Consider the following 15,262-nt stretch of genomic DNA (forward strand, 5'->3'; position numbering starts at 1 on the left):
AGGCATGCACTTGTGGTCCTCCACTTTCCCAACACATCCATTCACCCACTTTCCCAACACATCCATTCAATTCAGATCGGTTCCAGGTTTCCATTGTAAGCATCTCCTTTTCCTGCATCAGTAAGAGACTTCTGTTTTATCTCTAGCCCCAGTCTTTCTCTAAGACCCAATTCCTAATCCCTGCAGGAGGGGGGGTCACTTGAATCTCAGAACTACAAGGGCACTTGTGGGTTCCCACTCTGTAAATCTCCATCATATCTCTGCCACTGTCTGCCTCCCTTCAGCTCTTAGGCACAGCTTCCAAAGCAGCTCACCTTAGGAGCATGCTGTCATTGTTGCAAAACCACCTCCAGCAGGACAGCAAAATCTTTTACAACACTCTTTGACCAATGGTCCCCATGTTACTCCGGAGAGTCATAGTATGAACTAAGACGTGCCAGCAGCAACTGTATGCCCGGGCATTGCACCCACAGTCTCTGATCAACTCCTCCGCTTTGAGATTTTATTGCTTCCATTATACACTGTGGTAATTTTGGTTGAGTCTAATGACTTCCCATGGCTTCTCTCCAGGAGGTGAAACACACCTATCCTCCAGGGGAACCACTCTCAGAAAGCACAAGTTTCTCCAATCATGCGAATTTCTGTGTGTGTGTGTGTGTGTGTGTGTGTGTGTGTGTGTGTGTGTGAGCTTGTTTTTTATCATCTTCATCCCATTCAACTTTTGATCGGCAGAAGGGAACAGCACTGTCACCTGGTTATTCTGACCTGGGCGTCTCTATGGGTGCAGTCCAAGTTCATACTTGATATTCCTGCAGCTTTTTAATTGCAGCATCGGTGAGAAGTCTGACACGTGTCAAACTTTATTTCATTCTTAACGCATCATCGCTTTGTCTTTGACACTTCAGAGGGAGCTTATTTCCCAGATACTCAGGACTGAACCCTTCACTTTCACTCTCAGGCTCCCCCTGAATCCTCCACGTCTTTTCAGAGGTCAGGCTTCCCTGTCTCTCACCTGGAGGAAGTTATGTGCCTTCTCCTCCCCAGTACACAGACCTGCCCGCTGGAGTGCCCTTCCCAAATCCTCCCTGCCGTTCAAGATCCCTCCTTCCACAAACAGTGCTTGCTTATCAAGGAAACAGAACTTCCCACCCCGGAAAGGCCACAGGCAGCACAGGTCTGCTTTCCCCCACCATCCTGCAAGTTCCTACACGGCTTAGGCTTTTGAAAATTGGGCCACATAATATTCCTAAGTTTTTCTAGTGTCTGTCTGTCTGTCTGTCTCTCTCTCTCAAACAGCTTTCCTCATTCTTCCTGTAAGTCTAAGGAACTTTTTATGATAAAAGTGTCTAATATCCTTTGACTTCATTTGAAACATAAAAGATTCATTTGAAGCCTGAATAACAAAGAACAACTTCTACCTAGGGTTGAAATCTCATCTGCACTACATATATTCCTAATCACACATTATTTTAAGCTTGTATGTTTTAAGCCATGTTTACACAATTATTCCGTAGGACTGTAGTGAGCATATGATATTGTTGCTTTTGTTGCGATTTTGACTTGACTCTCTAAACTTTGAAACCAACACTGTGACATGAAGCCATGAAATTATTTTTCACTGATGAAAACAAGATCTGGATTCAATCCTTCACCATATATTTCTGAAAATTTCAATGTCATGGAGTTGGAAAATTATTCTCAAAACTTGAATTTTTCTATAGGTCATATTTCTGAATATATATACCCCAGTACCCTTGTAATTAAACCTTTAGCTCAGAAGACAGCCAGACTATAACACTGAAATAATATCTTCAAGTAAACACATTCCATTGTGCATTGGAGTGGCTCTCTGAAGGTCAGACATCGATTGGAAAGGGCAATGAGTCAGCCTTTATATGCAGCAGAGTTCTACTTTTTCTAATCATTCTTTTAGCAATGTTTTTTTTTTTTTTCAAGGATAGAATGTGCTCATCTGTATCTTCAGGCAGAAGAGTTACTAACAATTTCTAAATTCAAAAAGATATTCTGTATTTCTTCTATTTAGACCACCTGTATTGTATAACAATGTTTTCCTGAGGCAGAGGACCAAAATAATTAGGATCTCATCATAAACTCAGCAAATAGTGACACAAAGGATGGCCTTATTATGAGGTCTTTGGGATTCAAAAAACCAAAACAAACAAACAAAAAACCCCACAATTGCTATTATTTTGTGCCAAAATATGTGTTTGAGTCTGTTCCTTTTGGAAATTTATAATCAACATTCGGTCTGCAACATGGAGTTTTGGCCAATCACAACACTCTGGGGATTTGCCAAGTACCTTGTTACTGCCTCAACGGTTGTATTCAACTAACTTGTCCAAGGCAGAGATTCATCCACTACCAAAATCCCACATCTTCCCCAGACTGCTCTGCCCTATAAGTGCTGGACTCTGTATTGTGGTTCCCAGTCCATTGCCCATGGGGCATTGCAGTCTCCAAGACCTAAGTACTGAGTGCCTTTGTTTATATAATTCTTGAGCTAGGAAAGTCTTCCTTTGCTTATCAAAATTCTGTCTTCCCATACTTAAAAAAAGAAGTCACAATCTCAGATTCTAGTTTAATTTCCCCCAGATTCTAGTTTAATTATCTAACATGATTTCAGTTCTTGAATTTATGTGGCATTTTATTTCTCTCCTAGACTATTTTAATAATAAAGTGATACGTATCTTCTTTCTTCAACTCATCCTCAGGATCCTTGAGACTCAGCTATGTCTTATTTAATTTTAGTATTCCCGGTTGCAGATCAGGGCTCCAATTACACAATGCATTAATTAAGATTAAGGAGGAAGGACAGAGAAGAGGTGAAACTGATGAGTAGCTGAACCTGAGGAGGTTGGATGTGAACACTCGGAAATTTAACCCAGACTCCTCTCTCTTTCTATCAGGAGAGCTTGCATCTAGCTTAATTTTTGAGATTGTACCCTGTGAGCGCTACTCTTAGGCCCATGCTCTCCATTCCCCCCCCCCCCTGAAATCTAACCAGAGGAGAGTTGTTTTGGGGCTAAGTGGTCAGAGGCAAGCATGCCAAGTACCAAAGCTGATTTCAGTTATAATCAGCAGCTTCACCGAGTGACCAATTTTGGCAAGCCTACTAAGCCATAAGTACACATTCTCTTCAAGATAATGATGGTGACAATTAGTGTAGAAGTTTCTCCACATACACTTGACCCTCCCCTGAATCTTAATAAACAGCTTAGATATTAAGCCACTGAATGGCCCTGCTACTCAGTAAAGAGAAGCTTAGTTTGCATATTAATTTACTGATGCTATTCACATATACAAATGGGTGAGTCTACATCATAAAACCAGAGCTGATCTTATGCACGTCAGATATACAAATAGTAGCACATAAAAAAGAAAAACCTGGCAGAGATATTTTATCAATGGGACTGAATTTCAGTATCACTTATAAAATTTTGTCAACCATTTCCAGTAACCCACAAAACCAGGACAAGAAGTGCTTCCTGCGTTTTTTTTCCCCCTTCCTGGAACTGACATTTATTTAATGGAATTCTACCTCATGATAGCCTACTTGCATCACTCCGATGTTTAGTCAACGAAATTACTGAATTAATGGGGAAAATTACCTTCTTAAGACTGGGTTTCACGAAGTCTCAAAACCAGAAGTGGTTACTTAAGGCAGCAGTTATATAACATGCGGTGAACAGCATTATACTTCCAAAGACAGTGAGTTTTCGCTGTGAGCCACATTTCTCTGACTGCAGCCTTGCCCCTCTCTGCTGGGATCACTGTGACCTCATTGGCACCCCCTCTTTATTTCTCAGCTATGCCACCTTCTGTTCCCCAAACACTAGGCTATGGTCATACAAACATCACCCCAGTTGTTTGTCTTTCCATCCATGGATGAAAACACACATACATCCCCCTATTGAGGCATGAATCATCTACTCCAGCTATTATACTTGGGAGATAATTCCAGTCCATAAAGAATTTCCATCTCTTGGCTTTCAGCATGAAATAATTACGTAGGCATATTTTTCAATGAACCCACTCATCTTTATAAAATAGGTAAATCATTAGATATTGACTTTACTAAAGATCATTTTATCTAAACCATTTCTTCACCAGTGAAAATTGGGTTTGTTTGTTATGAGCAGATAAAGGAAACATGGCCTTCTATAGCTTGAGTGAAAATTGCCAACGTTAGTTATTTATAACTTCACACAGACAGGACAAACTGGGCAGTTTGTCCTTGGATACCAAACAGATAATGAAATAGCATTGAGTTTTATCTTAATTTTTGTTGTTGTTTTAATTTGTCCTGATAGAATGAAGCATTTGTGTTCAAATCATCTGATGAAATCTTTCAATCCCGAATAGCATAAAATGGGGCAAACAAGATGGCAGAACAGAAGGTTCTTAGCACAAGTGTGAAGCTCCGAGTTCAATGAGCGTGAGTAATAAAAACCTAGAGACAGATATTGGGGTTCAGAAAACCAAAACAGCCAGCCACTGGTTCTTACCTCTACCTCAGTCAAAAATGGTTAATCCTGCCTCCAGGAAGCCTTAGAATGAGACTAAGCCTGCTTCCTCCTGTTTTATAATCCTCTCTAGTGCTGGGACTAAAGGCGTGCACCACTACCACCCGATTTCTATGGCAAAATAATGTGGCTACTGGGATTGAAGATGGTGTGTCACTACTGCCTTGTCTGTAAGGCTGACCAGGGCAGCTGTTTTACTCTCTGATCTTCAGGCAAGCTTTATTTATTAAAATACAAATGAAATATCACTACAGTTCAAGCCTTGAAACCCATGATGAAGGGAGAGAAACAACTTGAGGTTGTTCTCTCACTTTCACACGTGTGTACAAGCATGAGTGTGCACACATAGTATTAATAATAAGCAAATATTTAAAGCATAAAATAAAAGTAAATGTCTTTGTTTTTTTTGATATGTTACTAACTAAAAAAGAATTTATATTCCTTCTTCCTCAATTTATATATTTCGAAATAATCTGTGTGTGAGCTTGGGGTAATGTCCTTGTAGACATTTGAGGATCTGAGTTCTGATCCACAGTTTCACATAAAAACTAAAGAGCTGGGTGCAGCCGTGCATATCCACAACCCCGGTGCTGGGAAAGCTGAAAGAAGCCGATTGTAGTGACTCTCTGGTCACCCAGTCTCCTCAAAACTATGAGGTCCAAGTTCAATGAAAGTCCTGGAAAATATGATGGCGTTATTGAAGGAAGACATTCTCTAATGGTCATATAAGCCCTAGTGGGAATACACCACCTACATACACACACACATACACACACACACACACACACAGTCATACTCTTCTTGGTACTTTGACTAACAAGGGGCAGGGAGGTCAAATGTCAAACTTCACTAAATCGCAGGTAGCAAAGTATGACTGCCGCAGCTCCCAGCCGAACATCCAGTGCTGTGACTTACGGCCCTGGACACTCTGATTCACAGAGCATCATTGCAGGAAGGTGTGCCCGCTTATAAACGTCACACAGGTCTACGCCTCAGAGCCTCCAGGAAAACTCTGACTTTTTTCCTTTGCCTTGATCCTGTCAATCTTGGCCACACATGACTGAGACAGTACAGGTGGAATATGGCACCGTCATGCTGAGCCGTGATTTAAGAAAGAGCTAGGTCCAAACTCCAGATTAGCACACGCTGTCATTAACAGCCCATTCGGAGGTTTACTGACAAGCAAGTTCAAGCTAGTGGATGACTGGGGTTCCACCTATCTTCAAGTTCATTCACTCCTAGTGTGGACGTCTTTTATTGCCACAAATAGGCTGACTAATGGTGTGTGCATAACGTTTCTGAGTGAGATCACCTCTTTCCTGTTCTATAGATAATATCAAAGCTTCGAAGTTCAGGATAAATCTGGGGAGTCGGTTGAGAAATCACTCTAGTGATTACAACAGATCGATTTTGAAGATGTTTTTATGTCTCCAAAATCAATTTTTTTTTTCTTTCTCAAAGGAGTAGTCTGGCATCCCAGCAAATGCCTGCAACTCCATCATACAGAAACACGGAGGCAGTAACATTGGGAGGTAAATGCTATCCTGGGCTACCTACTGTGCTCAAGGCCAGCCTGAGCAATGGGAGACCCCGCCTCTCTCTCTGTCGGTCACACACACACACACACACACACACACACACACACACACACACACACAAGCTGATTAATTAATTAAAAAGGGAAACATTCTGGATTTGGGACCTCTATTCTGTTTCTCCAAGAGCATTCATTTTCTAAGATGGATTGAAACAGCATCAGAAGGGAACCGTGTGGAGCATTGTAATGCCTAGGAGACACAGGCCCTATGTCCTATGGGCAGGATGCCGGTTCATGGGACCCTCTGATGCCTACATTCCAGGACACCTTAAACCACCCCAAAGCCACCTTTAAATAAAGGAGGGCACAGGAGGGACGCAGCAGGAACTAGATCTTCTCCCTGGAAGCTCACTCCGAGGCTTGGGGCTGCTGTCTTTGGCCTCTTACATGTGGTAACTGTTGCTCAATCACTGGCCAGGCACCAGCAAAACCACTTCCTGCTTCTTTTCTGGTCTTTGAGTCTCTCCTTAGCAGTTCCTTTGCCCTTTAGAGGTAGTGGCTTCTAAACTTCGAGGTCAGCTAACTGAAATTCCTAAACCCTAAGGAAATCCTTCCCTATTGCTCCCGTATGGTATTCAGGGTTGACTTGGACACTTAAAGCGTGAGTCCTGTCAGATAAAATTATAAGAATGTGTTGAAGAAATATACGTGAATTTATTAGACACAGGGGTCATATTTAGTTAATCTTTGCATCTAGAATTCATACCATGGAGCCCAATATAGTAGCAACTGGAAATATGTATGACTGAAAAATGTTTAATTCAATGGTTAGGCAAACTAGTCAGAGAAAGAAAAAAAAAACAAGAAATGGACAGGGAGACAGATTTGTGCATAAATCAGGGTCCCTTGGTTAAGAGAAGGATTTTTTTAAAAATTGATATTTATTGAGATCTACATTTTCTCTGCTCCCCTCCCTGCCTCTCCCCTCCACTTCAACCCTCTCCCAAGGTCTCCATGCTCCCAATTTACTCGGAAGATCTTGTCTTTTTCTATTTCCCAAGCAGATTAGATTTATATATGTCTCTATTAAGGTCCTCATTGTTGTCTAAGTTCTCTGGGATTGTGGTTTGTAGGCTGGTTTTCTTTGCTTTATGTTTAAAAACCACTTATGAGTGAGTACATGTAATACCACTTTGGGGTATATATCCAAAGGATGCTCAATCGTGCCACAAACACATGTGCTCAACTATGTTCATAGCAGCTTTGTTTGTCATAGCCAGAACCTGGGAACAACCTAAATGTTCCTTTATCAAAAAATGGATAAGGAAAATGTGGTACATTTACACAATGGAGTACTACACAGCACAAACAAATAACGACATCTTGAATTTTGCAGGCAAATAGATGGAGCTAGAAAACATCATTTTGAGTGAGGTAACCCAGACACAGAAAGACAATGACTTTTAAGAAAGTAGAACCTTCCATATGTGTAACATCCGTGCAGTGTTTCTTGTATGTGTATATTTAACTGCAGTACAGTATGTAATGCTTGCAGACAGACTGCCAATCCAAGAGTCATTTTACATAGAACTATTCCCTAGCTTACTCCTCCAGCGTATTTGAAAATCATCATTTTCAACGTCGTAGATAGCAGTGCTCATAGGGCTAAAAAGAGCTTGAGGCTAAACTTCTGGTTATTCTCAGGAAAAGCTTTGGATCTGCCTACAAGTTACATTCCCTGCTTTTAAAATCCCTGCCATTTCCTTGTATTGATTACACCTGTTATTTAAATGAACCGTCAAATGTCAGGCTTTCATTTTGGCTAACTGAATTAAAAATTAAGTAGGTGCTCCCTGCTCAGCAGTAGATGACGAACACAAAATGAGATTAACAGTGCTTTTGTAGATTTGTTTTTAATCTTACTGGTCTTTTGCTTATATGTTATGGTTTCATGTTTTTATGGGTTTCAGTTGTGTTGTGTTTCTTGGGTTTTTTTTCCTTGTTGTTATTCTTCTTTATTTGTTTGCTTTTTATTTTTTATTTACAGGGTTTCTTTGTGTAACAGTCCTAGCTGTCCCGGAACTTGTTCTTGTAGCTAAGGCTTGAACTCACAGAGATCTTTCTGCCTCTGCCTCGTGAGTGCTGGGATTAAAGGCGTGCACCACCAACTGCTTGTTTGTTTTCTAAAGGGTAGGGGCATGGAATTGAGTAGATGGGTGAGAGGAAACTATAATCAGAAGATTGCACAAAGAATTATCTCCAATTTAAAAAAAAAATAATAAAAAGGTGAGTTGGGGAAACAGAGACGAGGAGAAGATATCTTGGACTAACTTGACTTAATAATTAGATAGACAGGAGCTTACTATGTAGTGCTAGTGGCCTAGGACTTGCTGTTGCTGTATAGAACAGGCCGTCCTCACACCCACAGAGATCCTCTTGTCTGTTTTTTATGATGCCACAGCTCTTGAATTACAACCTGTATATCTCAATAGCCAATCAGCAGTACTATAAAAAAAAAGTCTTTGGTCCAATATAAGGAAGTAAATATTTGCTTTGTGAACCACACTCATTGTCTATAATAAAATTACATTTATTGACAAAGGGATTTAAGAGAAAATGTCGCAAGCAGAGTTTAAGAAAGTCAAGGAGATTTTGGACGTCAACACCTCTCGCCAGAATTCCCAATATAAGACACTTGTGCAATCTTTATGAAAATCCCGCAAATCTACACCAGTAACAACTCAGATTTAGTTCTGCTGGAAAGAGGATTTTACTTCCCATCGCTTTGTTCATAAGGTCCTCCTGCCCATGATTAGAATGCTGTTCAGGCTCACTCCTGAACCACTGGGGTTTGACTGCAGTGGGTAAATGGAAAACCTGATGATGATAAAATCTATGCTCAGCCGTTTATTGAGTTCTTAGAGAATGTCATAGATTTTTCCAAGTTCAGTAATTCAACTTTGCCAACTAAGTTTATCAAAAGCCACAGAACTTTAAAAGTCAGAACTAGAAGGTCACAAGGTCATCGCTTTGTGCAGGTGAGGAGTCTCAGCATGTAAACATGCTTGCTGGGAAGCTTCAAGGCTGAGGCTGATCCTGGAAACCCAATAAGGATGGAGGGCGAAAACTGACTTCAAAGTTAGCCTTTGACCTCCATATATGTCATGGCACTTTCCCTCTCTCTCTCTCTCTCTGTCTCTGTCTCTCTCTGTCTCTCTCTCTCTCTCTCTCTCTCTCTCTCTCTCTCTCTCTCTCGTCACCACACACATTAATAAAATCATTCATAAAACTAAGTTTTTTAAAAAGCCCACTGATTCAGAAGATACACTGTGGCAGTTTGAACGAGAAATACTGCCCACAGGTTTGTGTAATTGAAAGCTTGCTCAGCAGCTTGTGGTGCTGCTCGGGAGGCTGTGAGTCTTTGGGGGTGGGTGGGCGGAGCCTTGCTAGAGGAAGCAGTCCCTGGAGCAATCTTTGAGAGTCTGTGCTCCTGCAGCCACGCCCTCCCTGTCACTCCAGACATTCAGCCCCCCTGAAATAGAAGCCGAATCCATGCTTCCTTAAGTTGCTTATGCTCATCGTGTCGGCTTACAGCAGCAAACAAATAGTTAATATGCACGCTCTGGATATGAAAGTCATTAATGCACATTAATGCGGTAAGTTAGCCACCTGCCTTTAAATATGTAAATTTTGCATGCAGCTGAAATTTAGGGACAGGACATGACCCTAACCTGACATGATTTTATAATTCAGTTTTTTTTTTTTAATGAAAATTTCACTGACTCCCCTCTTAGGATCTCTATCGTGCCCGTTTTCTTTTTAACTTATTAAAACTGGAAGTTCCCCAAGGGATGGAAATAATCTGCACACGTCCAGGAACTCTTCATACTGGGCCATCTGCACTAACATGCATGCTTGAGGATAATTCGGGGATTGGGTGCTTCCGAAAGGAACTGAGCAGGCTGGCATGGAAGCCCAGACACCGGGGCACGAGTTCCAAGAGTTGCTCTTCCCTGACTCCTCAGCTGCTCGGGCTCCAACCCTCAGGGTTAACCACAATGATTTCTCTAATGTTTGCCTCACACACTCTTTGCCAGGGAGCGTGTTCTTTCCTCATTTGTGCTTCCTTTTTAAAAGGGATTGTTATCATCATTCAAGGAACGAAAAGAATAGCATTAAGACACAAACAAGTTGTCTTTGAAGAAAAAAAATGATTACAAGCATGTCATAAGGTCATTATCTCGCTTAGTACAAGGTCAAGAATTAAAAAATATTAATTTCACCTGCCAACTTAGCAATGATCTTTTGAAAAGAAAATGTTGATGAGATTTAGATAGTGTACCTATCAAACCTAAAGGAAATAGGTGCATTACAGGCATGCATAAAAATTAGGGGAAAATAGCATACATGACTTAAAATAAGAAAATACTAGAAAGAACATAAAAGCTCACAAATAAAAAAATGGACAATAAATTAAGTTACTCATAAAATGAAATATTTTGCAGTCACTATATGACACTAACATACAGAAGCAGTAACAAGGTAAGAGGAGTTTCTCTTTTTTGTTAAAAAATAGCAAGAATGACACATCAATTATTCAAATGATGGTATGGTATAAGACAAATTGTGGTCAAGTATATCTCCTGTATGTGCGTTCTATCTGTGCTTAAAGCTGTCCCAGGATCTCTGCACAGAAGGAAATTGAGGCTTGGGGCAGATGAACAACAAAGTCTCTAAATGGAGGCATCAGGACATAAACCAAAGATGTCTTGACCAAATAATTCTGTTTATTATATCCACATGTGTCCTCATTTCATATAAATTCCTGTGTTCCAGGAGATCTAAAATAAGCAAGTATGGTTTTATCACCAGAATTCAAAACTCGAAGTGTTATATCAGGAGAATGTATTTACAGTTCTAGAACTTGCTTCCTCCAAGATGTGGGACCATGGGCATAATCTCAATAAGGGTACTTGGTCAAGAGCAAGAGAGAGAGAGACAGAGACAGAGACAAAGAGAGAGAGTATGTGCGCCCACGCATGCATGCATGCAAAGAAAGACTTCCTGTCTCTACCTTAACTTTTGAGAGAGGGTCTCTCACTAAACCTGACATTCGTAGTTCCTGCCAGGTTGACTGACAGCAAGTTCCTGGGATCCTCCTGTCTGTCTTCCTGAAGCCCAGGGTTGAGATTACAGGCATTCAGAACATGCCTTGTTTATATGTGGGCGCTAAGGGATCTGAATCCAGGTCCTCTTGCTTTCAAAATAAGCATTCTTTTCACCTAAGCCATCTCCCACCACTGTAGTTTTTGAAACAAGGTCTCTCATTGATCCTGGATCCCACAGTTTCAACTAAGTATGTCAGAAGGCTTCTTTGAGCCATGTCAATTTTTCAAAGTTAATTCAGTTAGGAAATATTTAATACTTCCCCTTTCTTAGTTACTATGCTAGGTGCTAGCAGAGCAGCCTGGATAACAATCTAAGTTGTTTTGTTTCTTGTTTTTTTTTTTTTTTTTTTTAAGTTACTATAGTGTCCTCAGAGGATAAACTGAGACAAGGGAGAGAGGAAAGATGGCCAGTGTATCCATCAATCTCACATCAAATGCCCCACTGTCTACTTAGAGGAAGTGAGGCATTTGCTTTAAATGCTCCAGGAAACCCCATAGTACGGTCTTTAGTAATCAACAGATAAACTCATTGATCCTTGCATTTTCCCCTCTGAAGAGTGAAGTATCTTCGTTGTTCTATAGACAGAACTAGGGAATTCAAATCCCTGCAGAGATGCCATAGGAAGGGTTCCCATCCCTGTTGGGCTTCACTGCCGACTACTGCTTCTCGGGGAAAGCCCGCGCAGTTCAGCCAATGGACTTGCAATGCACGATCTCCTGCTTCCATACCAGAACACGCACACCTAAGTTCTTCCTTACCCACCCGTCTGTGAGTCAGCAGAATGCTCAGCAAGGAGGACCAAAACCGTTCACTTTCACTTAGCTGTTTAATAAAGTCAAACAGAATGTAGCATTTCGTTTTCAAAGTGTCTGGCCCCGGGGTATGCTAGGGAGACTTCTTTATTATGAAAATGCATAAGAAATCCTCAGGAATGATGATGGGTTTAGACCATTGACATCCTGATGGGGTGGTCATCCAAAACCAAGAAGAAAAGGCCATTTATTTGCCTTAAAAAATGAGCGCAGGGCTCAAAGTAAAGACTAACCCAAGGAGAAATGGAGGCAACACAGCTAAAAATAGTAGAAATGGGCGAAAGGAACACCTTACACTTCTTGTTTTAAAGTGAGTGCCTTTCTTTATCTTTTGGAGACAATTTCAAGAGGGAAAATGGCTACCGGTGATCTGGGTTCAGGCATTATCCCCAGAGACAGGCATCTCATTGACAAAATATACCTTTTTCTGTAATAATAAACACTTGTTTTCTTAGCTTCCAAAACTGTAAATAAACCTCATCCATGGTGCCTAAATACAGTCCACATGATTATAAAATAGTAAATAAATTTATGTTGCTATGAGTAGACTAATTACTGTTTTAGTTCATGATAACGGAGGAAGCTGCTTCATAATAGTAACTTAAGGGAAGGTTAAACTTCTCAGTCATGTGACTTGATGAATATGAATCACCCTTTGATTAGTTATCAGTGTTGCAATGCATGTCCCATGCATAACTGCTACTGTTACTATGACAGACTTCGGAAATGCATACAAAGAACCTAAAGAGCTCCACGGTTCGTAGATTCTTTAATACGTACAGCGCCTAGCTGAACCTATGAGGAAAACATCGTCTTCATTAGAGGAGTAAAATTTATTTCTCGCTTTCCAATTAAATTCTTTCCAGAAAGGTTCACACCCTGAAAACCAGTGCCCGAGCGCCGGAAATGCAGATGGACCAATCTCAGAAGTGTTTATCCTAGATGGGAACCAAACTAAGGCTTCTCTGTCTGTGACAGCCAACCCATGATGGACAGAATCCTGTTCATTGTAAGCGCCCCCCTCCCACTCCCCTTTAAGGAGATGGGAAGGTAGAGCTAAAAAAGCTTGCAAAGTTCTCCAGACAAGACAGAGAAGGATGAATTTACTGAAGGGTGAGTAGAGAGCGGGGAGTGTTGGAAACACTATGTTCAGAGCCAGTGGCAGGGTTCCTGGGCAACCAGAATCTCTCAAGTGAGCCTGCATCCCCAGCTCTCCGTGGAGGAAGAGGACACACGGACACACACACACACACACACACACACACACACACACACACACGGCTGGTCTTGCACCGGTATATTTTAAACCAGGTGACCCCCTCCCTGCTCAGTCTCTCTGGGAGCCTTCAGACTCTCAAGTGAGTGGTGCGGACTGCCTGGGACACACAGCAAGTCGCCTTTAGCTAGCCAAGAGCAGGTCCCCACCCGATGCTCTTGTCCTTCCGCCATCCTCAGGTTCTCCGACATTTTTCACCAAGACAGAAGAGGAGACAACAGGAAAGTGTCTGCACCCAGCCTCTGCGGCAGTTGGAGAAAAGAGAGGAGGAGGAGGGAAGCTAGTGAAGAGGCAGCTAGAAGCGGTGATCCAAGCGTAGTCAGGAGAACCAGCTCCCACAGCAAGGAAGTCTGTGATGCCACCCAGCGGGGCAGCGCTGAGGGCTGGTGGGCGTTCCTGGTCCTCACCGCCCCCCCCCCCCCGAGGCTGTAAAACCGACCCGGTGCCATGCACTTCAGAACTCGCTTTCTCTGGACTAAGGGGTGGGGGAGGAACAAAAGAGACTCTCACCTTCTGCACACACGCGCGCGCCCGCGCGCACACACACACACACACAAACGCACACACACGCACGCACGCACACACGCACAGCAGCTGTTCAAGGTATCTGTAAAACCATCATCTGCCTCTGAATCGCTTGTTGTCCCTAAAGGCACCAAAAGATAGAGAGATGAGACCATCCAAGGTGGTTCGCGGTTGAGACCAAATAGCCACGAAAAGCCTGGGGACCCCAAACCCCTGCGCCCCCCCCCCCACTTCCGACACCGCAGAGACGTCTCACCTCCAGGTCCCCAAAGGTGCTGAGCTCTCTCTCCGCGGGAGCGCGTACACCGAAGCCGCGACCGGGCAGGACAGCGGTCCAGCCCCTCTGCAGAGCCGGGGGAACGCGAGTGGACCGAGCCCTGCGGCGGGCCACGCGGGATTCAACTTCGCGGAGCCACGGGGCGGTGCTGCCCACAGAAACCCGCACACCCCACTGTTTCACCAACCAGCGCACTGGCGACAGACGCCCCCTCCGCCCACTCTTTCCTACACCTCCCCCTCGCCGTGGAGGGGGGAAGCAAAATGAAAAAAGAAAAAAAAATCAAACCCACCCATCAATGCAAAGCAGACATTTTTATGTCATTTCTTATCCTCTCGGGGATTCAGAGGTCGCACCTTACCGGGTGGCCTGGGGTGTGGGTGAGCGCACCAGGGTCCGAGGGCGCTCGAGGCTGGGCTGCTCCGTCCTCTAGAGGATCCGGCTTGCTGCCATCCGCCCAACTTCAGCACCCGGCGACGGAGAGAGGGAGCCAGGCCAGCCGAGAGCTGAGAGGGAGGAGGCTGGGGTGGGCGGGGAGGGAGCGAGCGGCTCGCAGCGCATGCGTCTCGCAGCCCCTCGCCCCGCGCGGCCGGAGGTGAGGCTTCCTCCCCTCCCGCGGGCGCGCGGCCGTGTGAGTCACCGTCGCGTCCCTGCCTGGTGTACCCTCCCGGGGACCGAGCTCACGGTGTCTCGGTGCCAGGCGGCTCTGGCGACACCAGTGGGGAGGCTCGGGGTGCCTTCCTGGAAAGGACACATTTTATAAAGAGGACCCTCCTAATTTGCTTTCACCCACAGCCCGAGTAGTGTTCGCCTAGTCCCTGGGACCAGGCTTGCAGGTCTTTCAGGCACGCAGGGCGCCTTAGGCTTGGGTTGGCCTCAGTCCTCTCATCTGGGAGATTCAAGACAGTGTAAAGTTAAGTAAGTCTGAGTCTTTTACTTTATTGATGTCTTACCCCAGAATACCCAAGGCAAAATACCCTAGGCGCTCTCTGGTCTTAGGTGTATGCACCCTCTGGATCACTGGAGCTGGGGTTCAGTGAGAGAAATTTAGAACAAAGCAGGAATCAAGAACTCTTAGCGGGGGTGTGGAAACCTGGGGCCTAAAGCATCCTTATAGGTAGG

At 43.5% G+C, this 15,262-nt stretch overlaps 1 protein-coding gene across 4 annotated transcripts in view; it reads right to left on the reverse strand.

Moving 5' to 3' along the window:
- The window catches only part of Rgs17 (regulator of G protein signaling 17), a 90,616-nt gene extending 75,980 nt beyond the window's left edge, over window positions 1-14,636 (reverse strand). Inside the window, exon 1 of one of the 4 annotated variants that reach the window (XM_050135830.1) lies at window positions 14,502-14,629. The gene's annotated coding sequence lies outside the window, so the exon portion shown is untranslated. Of the gene's footprint in view, window positions 1-14,119; window positions 14,318-14,496 lie in introns of those variants that run through there. The other 3 variants (XM_050135832.1, XM_050135833.1, XM_050135831.1) reach the window with 3 other exon arrangements.
- Window positions 14,637-15,262: the final 626 nt, after the last annotated feature.

The sequence above is a fragment of the Alexandromys fortis genome, unplaced genomic scaffold, assembly GCF_014885135.2.
Source record: "Alexandromys fortis isolate MF-2015 unplaced genomic scaffold, M_Fortis_MF-2015_v1.1 scaffold_23, whole genome shotgun sequence".
Taxonomy (NCBI): domain Eukaryota; kingdom Metazoa; phylum Chordata; class Mammalia; order Rodentia; family Cricetidae; genus Alexandromys; species Alexandromys fortis.